The sequence below is a fragment of the Arachis ipaensis genome, chromosome B2, assembly GCF_059453495.1.
Source record: "Arachis ipaensis isolate K30076 ecotype BB chromosome B2, ASM5945349v1, whole genome shotgun sequence".
Classification (NCBI taxonomy): Eukaryota; Viridiplantae; Streptophyta; class Magnoliopsida; order Fabales; family Fabaceae; genus Arachis; species Arachis ipaensis.
In genome coordinates this window covers 95944402-95962025 of record NC_142437.1, presented here as the reverse complement: position 1 = coordinate 95962025, position 17624 = coordinate 95944402, and positions in this window count along the sequence as shown.

Below are 17624 nucleotides of genomic sequence, written 5' to 3'. Positions count from 1 at the left end.
CTAAGAATGACTAAATTTTGACTGACGAATGAATACATGACATGTGAAGAGTTAGGTGAAAGTTGTTAGTTAGAGTGATAGGCCTTATTGTTAGTGAGTAGCATGGCAAAAGAGTAAATAGACTGACCAAAATGATGTGAGCCTTTGTTTTGAAGGAAAAAAATCTGTTAGTATTTTTTAAGTGGATAATTCCAAAACTTTAATAGTTAGGCTTTAGTATGAAAATCTATTATAATGTTAGATCAATAAAAGGTCATGAACTATTAATAATGAAAGTAATAAAAAAAAAAAGAACTAAATCATGTAATATTTATGTGACCTCTTACTATTAATGTATTTATGGCATAAATTATATGAGAGTATAAATTTATAAAGTGTTCAAATTTTATAAGAAAATATTTTTTTTGAATAAAAATAACTATTAAACAGTATTATTATTATTATTATTAAAAGAGAAATTTTTGAAAATTAGTAATTTTTAGTAGTTTTGTTCATATTTTGGTGAATATAAATACTAAATTATTTTTAACAGATAAATTTTATTAATTTATATGTTCAAACTTTAAAAATTTTGAGTGCAAATGGTAATGATTCATGTGTATGTACAAAATTTTAATAAACATATGTGTAAAATGTATGTTTATTGTGTACAAAATCTCTATAAATATGAGTACAAATTATTACCGACTAAGCAGGGGCGGAGCCAGGTAGGAGGAAAGGGGGCAATGGTTTCCCTAATTTTAATTTTTTACATGTAAATTATATGTAAATTTCAGTTAGACCCCTTTAAAATTTTTATTTTAGTTTTATTTTATTGTGTAAATATTTTTGGCCCCTCTAATATTTCAATTCCGCCTCTGCGACTAAGTGCTGACAAAAAATGATAATACTTATTTGTCATATAACACTGTTTTTATTAAAAATCTTCATAATAGTTTTATTAATAAGATTTGCTTTTTTACTTTGTGAATCCACTAAAACTGGCATCCGTAAATCTTGAATTCATAATGTCATACCTTCTATAATTTACTTAAATAAACTAGTGGAAAATCAATTATACCATATTGTCTTAAAATTGAATTCATTGTTAATTTTGTTTTTTCTCTTAATATTTATATAAAATGTAGTCTTTGTATAAAATTTTAAAAAAAATAAATATAAAATCTATAAAACCACCACGATTTGTGAAGTAAATTTGTTAGTTTTTATCAACGTTTATATTTTTTAAGATATTAATTTGTTAATTTTTATTTAACTAAAAATTCCTTATTTTTAAATTTGTATATCCATGATTATACATATTATTTGTTAATTCCATGATATAAGTTTTAAAACTAAGGAAGAAATGGCATTAAGAAGCAAAAAACGTAAAAATATAAAACAAAAAGAGTCACTCGTGTCTTTTTAGGATATTCGTGTAAAATTACGGTAAAAAATATTTTAATCATAATAGTGTATAAAATATTTTTGTATTAGATTATGAAGGACGGATCTAGAATTTTTAATATGGAGGGGTCGAAGTATAGACAAATTTTTTAACTTCTTTTTTAGATTTTTTTCATTACATAAAAGTAATTTAGGAATAATATATAGTTATTGAATTGATTTTATCCAAATATAAAGAAAAAATCTTATAAATTATTTTTTATAATATCATTTTTGATATGACAATTACATAAAAGAGACAACATATCGATAATATATTATAAAATTATAATGGACCAAACATTTATAGTGTATTTAGTTACAAAAATTATTAATTAAAATTACTTGAAAAAAATCATAAATTATTAATTATTTAAAGGTATAATACTGTTATCAAATATAAGATACGAATATCAAAATAAAATGATAGCTAGAATTAAATAAGTTAAGATAAAAAAAAGTTTGGTAATTTTTTTTTTAAGAATGTAAAATTAAACGAAAAATTAAGTATTTTTTTGCATAAAGTAACATTTAAGATACACAATATAATTATCAGAACATAATTCTGTAAGTCATTACTAATATTTTATATAATAATATAAATGTTAAATATGTTATTATTAAAAGAACAAATAATTTTTCTTAAAAATAGATATAGAGATAAATATATAAAAATAATTTGATAAGTATAAAAACTTGAGTGTATAAATTAAATTGGTTAAGTAAAAAATATTAGAGAGTTAAATAATTAAGATATAAATCTATTATATAATAAAAAATTAATACATATAAAGTTACTAAATTACATAATATTTTTTATTTCCATAGACATATATCCCTTATGTAGACATAGTTCTTTAAAATTTTTATATGGCCAAGGCCACAACTGTCTCCTACATGTTACAATAAAAGATAAAAACAGAATAAAAATGAATAAAAACTGAAATTCATATTTTGTATTTGACTGGAACTCAAATAAAATTGCATATCTACAAACATATAAATTTAAACCATAAATTTCACTTTCGAAAAAAGTAACCTATATATAACCTTCTAATGTGGTATTTTAGTATAAATTTTTTATATTTTAAATTTTAAAATAACAAATAATTATAATAAAAAATTTTTATAAAAGTCTAACCAGATTTATACAGTGTGATCCTAAAAATATTAAGGCATATCATTAGTAAAATTATTATTTCTCTTTTAATAATAATAATAATAATAATAATAATAATATAAATAATAACAAGAACAAAAATAATAATAACTATGATAAAATCAACAATACTATTTAATAGTTATTTTTATTTAAAATAAAAATATTTTATTATAAAATTTTAATATTTTATAAATTTATATTCTCATATAATTTATGTCATAAATATTACATGATTTAGTTCTTATTTTTTTTAGATTACTCTTATCATTAATAATTTATGATCTTTTATTAATCTAACATTATAATAGATTTTCATACTAAGGTCCAATCATTAAAGTTTTGGAATTATCTACTCAAAAAATACTAACAGATTTTTTTCTTCAAAAAAAAGCCCAAATGATATACACATTATTTTGGTCAGTTTATTTACTTTTTTGTCCTGCAATAATTATTTGCAATAATTATTAACAATAGATCCATCACTCTAACTAACAACTTCCATCAAACTCTCCACATGTCATATATTCATTAATCAGTCAAAACTTAATCACTCTTAGCCACTATAACTTTGGCCACCAAAAACCTACCCTATATATATATAACACTCCGGTCTGATCCATAAAAGAAACTCCTAATCTGCCACCCGAACTAGCCTAGCAAAGCTAAAGGTTTGACTTCGCCTCCAAATGCTTCACGAGAGCCACAGATCTTCTCTCCAAGCTCAACGCCACTTCGACCTCCAATGCCAGAGAGCGAAAGCTGCTTCCAGATCTGAACCTCGCTTGTTCCCGAACCAAAAGCTTACTCTTTGGTTCATGTGCACACCACATCGAGTTCGCAAAGTAGTGCATAGAGTTTGGGTAATAATCCCAGGATAACAAATCTGAAATAAAACTAAGAAAATGAAGAAGTAGAAGTGTGAGATGGAGAATGTTGATTGTGGAAAGTGCTTCGGGAGATCAAGAGAGTTAGGGATTAAAGTAGGCATCATCTTTAGTATTCCAATTGGGGCTTGATTAACAACATCCTCTTAATTATTGACGGTGATGTTAGTAGTATTAATAGTATTGGTGATGGTGTTTGTTGGTGCTGGCTGGTATAGTTGTTGTTATGAGTTAAAGGTGGTTTAGGAGAAAGTTACAGTAGTTTAGAATTAAAAAAAAAAGGGAGGTGGAAGTGGTTCAAAGGTTGAAGATGACGAAAATAAATTAATAGAATAATTGAAGGATTGAAAGGAAGATGATAAGAAAGGATAATTTAAAAATTTTTAAACGAATTTAACGAAATTAACTTTAAATTTAATTACTAGTTATTTATGTCAGATAAAACTCATTTTATAGATATAATTTTTTTTTAGTTATATTTATCAATATTTAAATCTTTGGTGGGTATCAATAATTATTATTTACTCTATTATAACAGGATTGGGTGTTATGATATATTCTATTGTTTAAGTTCTAAAATTTTATTCTCAAGCATAACTTATTGTTAGTTACGTTAAATATACATATTTAGTGAGTTCTTATTAGTATCATAGATGGGGATGAATTGGTGATAATAAAGGCGAAAATAGGCTATAAGCTATTTAGTAAATACTTAATTTGGTTTACTCCCAAATCTGGTCTTAGTGTGAAGATTATTAAAAAAATCTAAAACCTAAACCTTGATAATAATAATAATAATAATAATAATAATAATAATAATAATAATAATAATTTCTTTAATAATTTAAAATATTTTAAATTCTTATTATATATTTGAATAAACCACATAATTATTAAAAATTTATATATATTACATGATTAATGATAAATTTTAAAATATATAAACTTTCAAATATTATTAATATTATTATTATTACCGTTTGATAATAATAATAATAATAATAATAATAATAATAATAATAATAATAATAATAATAATAATAATAATAATAATAATATACTTATTATTAATTTAATAAATTTTATTTATTTTAAACATTTAATCATTAATCATATAATACATAAAAAAGTTTAAATTAAATATTTTTGTAATAAGTTAAATATATATATATATATATATATATATATATATATATATATATATTGAAATGTATTTTGGTCAAATAGACTAAAGAAAAAATTATTTTAATATTCTAAAAAAAAAATTGTATATTTTGTAAATAAAGAAAAGTATATATATATATATATATATATATATATATATATATATATATATATATAATTATTGAAATGTATTTTGGTCAAATAGACTAAAGAAAAAATTATTTTAATATTCTAAAAAAAGAAATTGTATATTTTGTAAATAAAGAAAAGTGAATACTGGTGTTATATTTAAACATTTTACAGAAATAGTAATATTATTTTTACAAAAGAATGATAATGTCAAAAAATCGTTGTAACTAATAAAAAAGAGTAAGCGAGCGAAAGAGAATAAAAGTCGTAATCGAAATTAAAAAATATCTATAAATATAAAAAATAATCACTAATTTATTTGTATTTATGTATATTTATACATATTATTTTACATATTTTTTGATAAAATAATTTCCTACAAAAATAATTAAATCTTTTAAAGAAGAATCAACTGAAACTTTACTACAGAAAAATAATCACACTTTATTTAAAAACTAAATGTGCATTCGTTTTTGGTATTGTGACAGTGTCGTGATATTACATTTATAGTCACTTTTTTAGTGATTTTTTTTTATTTGTTAATTGAGTTTTTTTTTTTTTTTTTTTTTGAACAAGTGAGCTCAACACAAGAGTGGAGCGACAAAGGAGCCAAGTCTAACCAAATACATACATAAAGTAAAAATAAATAGAATATTATCCCTTGTGTTATCTCCAGCATAGCCATCAACAACCAAAAGGGTCCAAACTACTCCACTCTCTATAGCTGGTCAGAGAATTCTGGAGCACCTCCTCTATACCCGCCTCCTTGTTATTAAAGATTCGCCTGTTTCTCTCTAGCCAAATGTTTCAAATAACGGCAAAGAAGCAAATGAACTACTTGTTGTGCTCCTCTTTTCTGTTAACGGCACCTGTTCAAATCTCAAAGTGTTCTTTCAGTGAGCCCGGAACAGACCAATGCCTCCTAAAGTCGGATAGTCATTCATACCACACCTGCCAAATAAACTCACAACTAAGGAACAAGTGGTAAATATGTTCAACCTCTTTTTTACACAATACGCATATGTTATCACCGTGGCTAATAACACCCAACCTATGCAGTCTTTCTTTAGTATTAACTCTTCCTATCAACGCAAACCAAATAAATAACTCTACTCGTAGTGGAAACAAACCTTGCCATATGGTTCTTGTGAAGTTATAGCTGGTAATATCCTCCGGGGTTGTTTCTGAATGCATCACCTGCACAAAAGAGTTAGTTGAAAAAATGCCTTCTTTGTCAAACTTTCAGACAATTCTCTCTTGCGTATCATATGCTAACTTTACAGGCCGTAAAATCTCATGCAATTGATCCACTAAATCCAACTCCCATTGATATAACTCTCGCCTCTATTGGAAGTTCCAAATCCACTCTAACCCGTCCCAAAACCCACAATCTCCTATGACAGATCCTTTTTGGTTTGAAACAGAGAAAAGCCTCGGAAAACTCATCTTTAGTGAACCACTCTGTAGCCAAACATCTTCCCAGAAGCGATTCCTCCTTCCATCACCCACCTCCATAGACAACCCAGTAATCATCTTATCTGTCGCATTACTATCCTTGAATTGCAGCTGATAAATATTCTTCCATGGACCCCCTCTACTAGGCAATGTCTGAGCAGATAATATCACATTGGGGTTCAAGTTATAACAAGAACATATAACTTTCTTCCATAATGGACACTCCTCTTTTGAAAAACGCCACCACCACTTGAACAGGAGAGTTGTGTTCCTAACCACGGCGTCACCCACTCCCAATCCACCCAACTTTTTAGGAGCCTGAACCATTTTCCACTTAACCATCGGCACACCATTTCTATCGTCCTCCTTGCTCTATAGGAATTGGCACTGCAACGAAATCAACTTTTCTGCCATTGTTTTCGGCATCTTGTACAGGCTCAAATAGTACACCGACAAGCTATTCAACACAGATTTAATAAGGACTAGCTTTCCCGCTTTATTGAGCATTTTTGCCTTCCACAAGCTAAGTTTTTCCTTGACTTTATCAATTATAGGTTTCCAAGTGCTGACCAGCCTTGGGTTCGCCCCTAAAGAGATGCCAAGATATCTAACTAGAAGGTTAGCCTCCTTACATCCGAAGTAATTGCACATGTTGTAAGTCCACTGCTGATCACAATTGATTGGGATTAGACTTGACTTGTCAAAATTAATACTTAACCTTGACATCAACTCAAAACACCTTAGCAACCTGGCATAGTTCTTGATGGTCTCCTCCTCCGGTAGAACAATATAATGTCATCCGCAAACTGAAGGTGTGACAGCTCTATGTTATCCTTGCCAACCAGCAGGGGTGAAATACGTCTGTTTCTGACTACCTCCCCTAGCATCCTATGTAGAACATCAATAACAAGAACAAACAGAAATGGGGACAGTGGGTCACCTTGTCTCAAACCCCTCTCCATCTTAAAAGGTTTAGATGGTGAGCCATTTATCAGTATCGTTATAGATGCAGTGCCAACACACTCCTTCACCCATTTTTTCCACCTCCAACCAAAGTCCATCTTCTGTAGTACAATATCCACAAAGCTCTATTTTACCCGATCATAAGCCTTCTGAAAATCTAATTTAATGATAGCTGCTTTCTTCTTTCTCATCTTTAACCATTGCACTATTTTGCAAGCAATAAGTGCCCCATCATGTATTTTCCAACCTTCATGAATGCGCTCTGGGTCTCCCCTACTAGACCTGGCATCACTGATCTCAATATTATGACCATCACTTTAGAGATCACTTTATATACGCAGCCTAACATGCTAATCAGCCTGAGGTCCTTGATCTCCTTAGCTCTAGTGAACTTAGGTGCTAGGGCCACCCACGTAATATTGGAATCTGAAGGCAATCTTGATGACCGAAAGAACTCCAAAACAGCTCCTGTGAACTCCGTACCAATCTCATCCCAGCACTTTTTAATGAAATTCATGTTATACCCATCACTTTCTAGAGCCTTTGATGATCCACAATCCCAAACCACCTCTCTAACCTCTTCTATTGTCGGCATCCTCTCCAAAGCTACACAATCTTCTTCATCAATCCTATTTACCAGTCCATCCCTAAACCCCATAACCAGTGACCTCTCCTGATGATACAAATCCTTGTAAAACTCTCTGATAGCAATCTTGATTTGAGCTTGATTTCTTATCAACCTTCCATTAATTACCAAAGTGTCAATACTATTGTTCCTTCTTCTTGCTGATGCCAAGCTATGGAAGTACCTAGTATTTTTATCCATATCCTTTGCATGCCTAGATCGCGACATCTGCTTCCAATGTATTTCCTTTCTTATATACCACCGCTTACAGTAGCTTACTATAGCCTTCCTTCTAGCCTCCACTGTACCATCATAAACTCCATTGCCAGCCATCTCGTCTATCTTGTTGATTTTCTCCTCAAAGCGCTGAATTTTCTTATCCATGTCACAAAAAATGTCCTTGTGCCATCTCCCCAACGGCAGCGTTAGAGCCTTCAGCTTATCTGTGAACTGTACCTCACCTAGATTCCTCCATTCCTCCCTGACCATTCTTAGAAAATCATCATGTGTGAACCAAGAAACTAAACTCCGAAAAGGGCATAGACTACTTCTGAATTTGGAATCCTCAACTATAATTGGGCAGTGATCTGACAAACCTCTTGGGCCTCCTTTTAAACGAATCTCCGGAAACTCCTTAGTCCATTCTACACTCACTAGAACTCTATTAATACGACTGCAAGAGTGGCCTCTGAACCATGTAAAATGTCGGTCATTCAATGGTAAGTCCACTAGCTGCATATCTTGAACCCAAGCCTTAAAATCTTCTGCAGACGCTGTTAACCTATCTTGACCTTTCCTTTCTTCAACTTGAATAATCTCATTAAAGTCACCCATATAACACATCGGAACTTGACATACGCCAGCTACAAAGCTCAGTTCCTCCCACACTGCAAGTTTCTCCACTCTAGTATGAGCACCATATACCAAAAAAAATGCACAATTGAACCCATTCTTTAGAAGGATTCCTTCAACACATAACCATCTATCTCCTTTGTAATAGTTATTCATTCTAAACAGCATGTCATCCCACATTAACAACAGACCTCCAGACGTTCCTTCCGAACCTATATACTCCCACCCTACAGCGTCATTTCTCCAAATACATATTACATCAAACTTAGTCACAACTTGTAATTTAGATTCAACCAAGCCTAACATATTCAATTTCTACTTCTTTTTTAGTTCTTTCACCATACACAGTTTTTCAACACCCCGTAACCCCCTAACATTCCAGAAACTAAAAATCATTTTACAGCTTTATTACACACCTTATTGAGTTTTTTTGGTCTATATCTCCGTACCTTTTCTTTCTGTTTTGCCATCCTCCTCTTTTGAGCTAAAGCATCATTCTGTTCTTAAAGAATTGCCATGATATCATCCTCGTCGTCGTACTGTACTACTCCTGATTCGACAGTTAGTTCCCATGTCTTCTTATTTTTCAGCATCTATTCTTCTCTTTCTAAGGTCATTCTGTCCCTGTTCCTCAGTTTATCAACACCAAAATTTGCCACAGCCCTATCCTCAACACAGCCATCGTCAATCCCCGCACCATTCAAAGTCACATAATCTTCTAACTCGCCTTCTCCATTTTGTTCTATCCCGACTCTTTCATCTACAGAATTTTGTCCAATCACTGTTCCGTTCACCTTGGCATCTCCTCCAAATCCAACATCCCTGGAAGAACGTTGCCCCACCATCGTCGGCGATGAGGAGTTGGCAGAAACGGTCACGCGTTCCATGGAGAGGCGTCTCGATGGCTGAGTCTCGCCCACCACGGTCCATGTCGCGGACCCTACAGCGCCGTTACTTCCATTGTTGCGGCATCGTGGCTCTCTTGATCGGCGCTCTCCGTTGCTGCTAGAGATCGCCACGCCATCGCAATCCTGGTTCGCGCACTCATTCTGGCTAGGAGAAACAGCGCATAACCCTGGTCTTAAAGCGCTGTGGAGAAACAGCTCAGCCCTAATCCGACCTGGTCCCCCTTCCACCTGCCCGCCTTTTTCCCCTGCCCCATCATCCCTAACCCGACCCAGTCTCCCTTCCACCAGTCCGCCTCGTCCTCGTGCCCCATCAGCTTGAGTTGGGCTTTTGTTTAGTGGGACAAGGCCCACCATGCCTTTTTTACCACAGTTGCCACACATATCCTTCTTGGGCCAACCAGGAAGCCTGTTTTGGTCAGTTTATTCATCCCAATTGAACCCCGTCTTTGATCTATCATTATCATACTCCCAACTCATCGTTCTTTCTGATTCCTCATCATTAACCAAATCTTCATATCCCATAACATTAGTATTTCCTTTTAAATGAGCATTGGCCATTACCTTTTGTATTTGTATTTGAATTGAATTGCAATAACTCCATTCATTCAAGATATCCTTAGGAATTACCAATCTATCCTTAGCTTCTTCCTCCCTTGACACCGCCATCACCAACTCAATCTCCGAATCTCTGCTTGTCACTGGCTATATCGCGTTCAGGCTGTTCTCACCCACAATCTCACATTCTGTTAAGGGATAAAGTTCACCTACTTCCTCAAGTTTGCGTTGTAATCCATAACACTCATGACCAACCTCTTTAACTAAGACATCGAAACCACTAGTACCAATTGTGATGTGGATCCACTCATTGATAATGTCCATAATACAAGTATCAATTTGTACCCGTCTCACACTGAATGACAGGCCTGACTCTGTGGCTTTGTCACATCGAATAACTTCTTCCCATTGGCAAAGGAACACCATAACACTCAAGCCATATCCTTCGAGTTTCACTACGCTCTTCCTCATTCCATCTCCATACATGATGAAAGAACTGCAGCAAATTATTCATTTTGAACGTGAAGGCTTCTTCTGCACTTATTACACTATCAAAAGTCAGGAGTGCTTTGTACGCTCCTAACTCTCGTACTTGCACAACTTGAGGCAAATTCCTTCCAATTATGGCCTTCAAAGAATTATAGTCAATAGACTTTGCCATCCCTCCTATTAGACTCCTTTATAACCAGTCCAGGTTCTCTTTTGCCATAGGCACTTCTATCTTCTTCGTCCACCCATTGCCGTGTGGATCTTCTTTCTTCTCATCTTTCCTCAGATCTTTCACAATTGGAGACCTATGATTTTCCTCACGATGAGATTGTAGCTTAACAGTATTATGGATGTCATCCACCCCATAATGTCTCTTCATATTCTTCCCTTCATTCATACGCCGACACTTAGCTTCTCCTACCGAGACAACCTTACCTCGTAACTTCATTCCATTCATTTCCGCAATAGCCTTCATTGCTCCGTCCTTCATTGTATACCTGACGAACGCAAAAATGTATATAGATCCATTCTTTTGTTTTCGTGACAGATAAGTATCATTTATACGTCCAGTCCAGTTGAACAAGTGGTACAACTCCTTCTTAGATATATTCTCCGGAAGATGATCTACGAAGATAGAGAACGATTCGTTTTCCAAACGACATAACTCTTCTCGATTCCAAATCCTCGGATTTTTACTAAAATGTCTAGTTCTACCCCCTCCCGGTATTTTCCACCCTCCCCCTCTCTCATTTTGATTATTTGTTAATTGAGATATAATCCAAATTTAAAATTTATGAAACCATTGAGCGATGATTATAATTTTATCATATGACCATTTCTACGAATAAATTAAAATATCTTGAAACAAATCCATACTATAGAAAACTCAATTCCCTTTATTACCCCTTAAAAGATTTCTTTGTATGGCTTTGATATTGGACCCGACCAAAGGGTTTCGAAAATAATAAAGTAAGAAAGAAGTATGGATTATGGCTTTGCTAAGAAGATACTTCTACTTTTCAAATAATAATAATGGGTAATGCTACTGTGCTGAAGGAAATTTTTTTCTTCAGCTGCTGAAACCATGTGGCTAGGCGAAGGGATTGACGCGTGTTGCGATGCTGTCAATCATCCTGCAAAGTGCTGCTCCATACGCAGAATTTGCAGAAATTGTCGATGAAATTGATGGAGGATTAGTTGGTAATCATGAGTAATTTTGTGGACTTTTTTGTCCAGTGTTTTGAAGAAATTTTTTGGTCTATAGTGTTGGGCTTTTGTTTTGTTGGTATGGTTTAAATGTTGTGTGATGAAAGGGATATAATGCCAATAATATTGTGCAGGAAGAATAAAATAAGATATGATCCTAAGGAATAATAATAACAATAACAAAAAAATAAAACAAAAAACAATGACCAAAAAAATGACCAAAAGAACGATTATTTATTTATTCATTGGATATATTTTTCACTGTATATATAATACTATATTATTTTGAATTTTTAGATGAATTAATGAAGCATTTTTTACTAGACATTTAGGCTGTCATTATTTTAGTTGTCAAAATTTTTGTCCAAAATTGGGAAGAATTAAAAATCTGAAAAGAAGCTTCCTCCATTAGCCCACAGAAAGAATGAGAAAATTACTATCTTGCACTTGTGTTGTGTTGTTTTCTTTTGATATACCTTTTATTTTTTTTTTCTAACCAATTTTCATTAATCATTTTATCTCTCTGTTAGTTTTTTTCCTCCTTTTAGTTTCTCCAAAACAGATGACTTCTTTTGACACGATGTCCTTTATTTGTCTATTTATTTTATAGGATTATTATTATTATTATTATTATTATTATTATTATTATTATTATTATTATTATTATTATTATTATATAAGATAATACTATTTTGTAATTTAGTTGTGTTTCTCTTGTACATATATAGTACTTATTTAATTCAAATTTTTCCATTATATTAAATACATGTTATTTTACTAAATGCATATTATTTTCTAAAATTTTAAATATTAATTATTTTAAATATTAATCTATTTTTATTAAGTTATTTAAAAAAAGGATGAAATTAAAAAAGAATAAAAAAAGGGTAAAAAAAACTATTTTAATATTAGTATAAGTTAAATTTAATTGCTCAAGTAAGTATTACTATAATAATATTAATAAAAATTTGAGCAAGAATAATATTACTTATATTTTAATTTTATCAACTAAACTCATTTTAAAGTATAAGTATTAAATTTATTGTGCTAAATTTTTAAGGATAATATAGAATTTTACAATAAATTAATTTTATCTGATATTCTTTAATTAAAGAAATAAATTTATTTAAATATTTTTTAATTAATTAATTAATGATAAGCCTTAGAAAAAAAACTAATCTCATCATTCTTGTTAATTAAATTATGATATAAGATAGTGGTATGGATAGTTTTATGGGTAAGATTTGTCAAGAAATAACTTAAAAATTGGTAATAAATAAGTAATAAGGGGTTGATAGAAAAAATAAATAATAAATTTTGTGCATCATTAATATTATTAGTGAAAAATATTATTAAAAAATTAAAATATTAAGTCATTAATGAACATCTTTAAGGTAGCGTTTGGTGGAGAGACAGAGACGGAAAGACTGTGACTGAGAGACAGAGACTAAGAGACAGGGATTAAAATAAATCTCAGTATTCTGTTTGGTGCAAAATGGGAGACAGGAATTGAAACAAGAATAAAACTCTAATTTAATTTGCACAAAGGATAAAATTGGAATTAATTAATTGAAATGAAAGTATTTTAGGTATAAAATGTTATTAAAGTTTCAGTCTCCATCTCTAAAAATTTTAGTCCCCTGTGTCCCTACTTTTTGGAGGTACTGAAATACTGAAATTTTAGAGACAGAGACAGAAATTTTAGTACCAGTCTCTGAACTAACAAACACGATACTGAGTCTCAGTTTCTCAGTCTCTGTCTCAGTACCTCAAAACAAACGCTACCTAAGTAAAAGACATCTATAGTCAAATTAAAAAAAAAAAAGCTAAAATTATAGGCTCGTGAATTTTGTCAATCTATAATAAATTATTTTTTGTGTATATAAGAAACTATTTAATAAAAAAAATTAAAATTAATATTAAATCTATTTTTATTAAATTATATTAACTAATTGCTGCTTACACTTGTAAGTTAAGGATATCTACTTATGCTACTTATAATTGATTAAATAAAAAATTTTAGAATCATAATTATGCTAAATTAATATTATTTTGTTTAAGTCTTTTCTCTTATTTTGTTTTATGATAAAATTTAGTTTAATATTTTAAAAAATAATGATAATTCTTATCAAAGAAATAAATGAGCACATACAAACTTTTTTATTATGATTTTTTAGAATTTATTTAGAATAATCATCTTTTAATTTAGATTTTAATAAATATTATTATTGATGTTTTTCTTTTCATACCATATGATAATTAAGAAAAGTAAACGAAACAAAAAGGATATTAATATTAATAAATTAAAGATGGACGAAGAAAATATTGAATAAAAAAAATGTCAACTTCACTATTAAAATGTATGTGCAATATTTTTTACTTATATTATGTGTTAGTTTTCAAGATAATAATATTTAGTTTCACCTTTAATATATTATAAATAAGTAGATAAACAAATGCAAAGAAATAGAAAAAATAAAAAGAATAAGAAAAAAAAGAAAAAATATTTTTAATTATAGAGATATATTTAATATTTATCACCAGGTTTTTTTTCTTTTATTTTCCTTTTTTTTCTTATTTAAAATAATATAGTAAAAGACAAATCTCAATCATATATTATAAAAAGAGGAATGCTATGGGCCAGCAATTTTGGTGTTTTGTAACCATTAATTGGCCATCAATAGTATTTTTAATAGTGTGAGATTATATCTAATGGTAGGAGATTACTCACTTTTGTTTTGATGGTTAAGTACTGGACAGAAAACACAAAAGTTGCTGACCCCTATATTTTTCCTTATAAAAATATTTTTAAAGCGAAATGTTCATGCTGTATTTAAATACTATTATATAAGAAAGAACTAAAAAAGTCGTTATATATAAGGCAAATAAGATTGTCTTTTTAGTTCATCTATACTTATTAAAGAGAAATAATATTAACATTAAATACATTGAATAACCTAAAGAAAAAAAAATAATACTATATATCCAAATATTCATCAAGTATAATCAAGTTAGTTTAACATAACAAAAATCAGTTATAGCTAATATATTCCAAGTCTTATAATTTAATTTGGTTAGACTTAGTTCATAAAAAAATTTAGATGTATAGTATTATTCAAAAAAATATTTATTTGGATTAGATTTTTTTTTTGGGTGAAAAAACACTTTTTAAAATAATAAAGTATTTTTGTTAAATTTTAAACATATTTAGATGCATTTAAAAGAAAAAATTTTACTAAAAAATTAAATTATTTTATTTTTTAAAAAATCAATAATACTTTGATTTTAAAAAAGTAGAAGTAAAATAAGTTTTAATTATTTTTTTTTTACTAGACATATCATTTATCATCATTTATAATTACAATTTATACCTTTAAAAATAAAAAATAAATTACTCAAATTGAATAATTTTATTTGAGCAATGAAAAAGTTAATTGTAGTAGCATAATATTATCATATTTGCAAATATTAAATTTAATAATTTGTCATATATCATGTACAAGATAAGATTAAAGTTTATGATTTTAATTTTTTTTTCAATTAAAATTACTGTACCAATTCTACACATCATAACTTCTTAAATTAAGAAATAATATATAAAATAGATACACAATTATTTAATCAATATAAAATAACATGATATATATAATTTTTGAAATATAAAAAAGTGTTATTTCTTTTCATAAATTTGTTATTTTTATAGGTTTACTTCACATTATTGTAAATAATTTTATTTTTAAGTATTTTCTAAACAAATTATTTTTATGAGACTTCACAAACAATATAATTTATAATAAATAAAGAAATAAAATTTTTGCACATTGCTTTATTATGCAGCAGTGTAGGTTTCTTCAAGCTAGGTGTGCTATCTTTTGTTTTTTTTTTTTTTATGATTGAAGGGCTATTTTTGTCTTTTTATGAATAACTACAAGACAAAAAATTAACTTACAACTTAATCATACATGGAACATTAAAGTTCCAATAAAATAAATGGAACATCTTAGAAAAATTTTCTTATTTTATTTTATTCTTCCTGCACAACATTATTAGCATGATATCCTTTTGATCACACAGCATTTAAACCATACCAACAAAACAAAAGTCCACACCATAGATAAAAAAATTTCTTCGAAACACCAGACAAAAAAACCCACAAGATTACTCATATGATTACCAACTAATCCTCCATCAATTTCGTCGACAATTTCTGTAAATTTTGCTTATGGAGCAGCACTTTACAGGATGATTGACAGCATCACAACACGCGTCAATCCCTTCGCGTAGCCACATGGTTTCAGCAGCTGAGGAAAAAAATTTTCTTCAGCACAGTAGCATTACCCTAAGATAATACTCTATCCTCATGAGTTTCTCAGATTTTGCTATCTTGCGTCTTAAAAATATAAATTATGCATACTATAAAAAAATATTTTATAAAAATTATTATAAAATAAATATTTTTAAATTTTTAATACATTAAATATATTAAAAATATTAAAAAAATTTTATTATTATATTTTTAAAATGTGCCTTAAGGCACAAATTAGTTAAATCCATATTTTTATAATTCTAAGTTGAAAGCAAAGCCAAAAATCAACTATCCGTTATGACTAGTTTGATGCTCATCTCCTTTAAGCATCCTACTGTCCATGAATATTATTCTTTCTATCAAACAAGTACACATACACAATCTCATAGCTTTCATTCAAAGCATGGTATAATAGCCACTAACACCACTTTAGAAAATTGGGAGAGTTACTTGTTATTGTCGTAAAACAACTAAATAAATAACGAAGATGTAATTATAAAATAATATAATATAATTAGATAGTTTTAATAATAATAATCATAATGATTATTATCTTAATATAATAAGAATGATTAATATATTTATTAATATTATATGAAGAAAGAGGATAATACAAAAGAAAGAGAAGATTGTAGTTGTTATTGATGTATACCATCAGAGGCTTAAGCCTCTATTTATACACATATGGAACATTGTTTTTTCATACTTCATTTATTGAAGAACAAAAATTTCTCCTTGAAAAACTGAGCCGCCATATATTAATGGGTATCCAACTCAGTTTCTTATCACAATACTCCCCCTTGGATGACCATTTAGGATTACGTCTCGTTAAAACTTTACTAAGGAAAACCCAATGGAAAAAAAAATCTTAGTGAAGGAAAAAGAGTACAATATCTTTTAGTGATGAGGACTGCCTCATTAAAAACCTTGTCAAGAAAAACCCAATAGGGAAAAAACCTGACCAAGAAAAAAAGAGTACAGTCTCCCCTCTTGTCGACATCATTTAATATCTCGAAATCGGCGCATCCCAATCTCACGCACCAATTTTTCAAAGGAAGATTTTGGGAGTGACTTTGTGAATAAATCTGCCAGATTGTCACTTGAGCAGATCTGTTGGACATCAATTGTCCCTTGATTTTGAAGATCATGAGTGAAGAAGAATTTGGGAGAAATATGCTTTGTTCTATCACCTTTGATATATCCGCCTTTAAGTTGAGCAATGCATGCTGTATTATCTTCAAACAGGACAGTTGGAGCTATCTTATGATCAATCAGTCCACATGATGACAGAATATATTGAATCAAACTCTTGAGCCAAAAACACTCGCGACTTGCTTCATGAATCGCTAGTATTTCGGCATGATTAGAGGATGTTGCTGCTATTGTCTGTTTCGTGGACCTCCATGATATATCTGTACCACCATATGTGAACAGGTATCCTTTTTGAGATCTCCCTTTATGTGGATCAGAAACATATCCAGCATCTGCATAGCCAACTAAT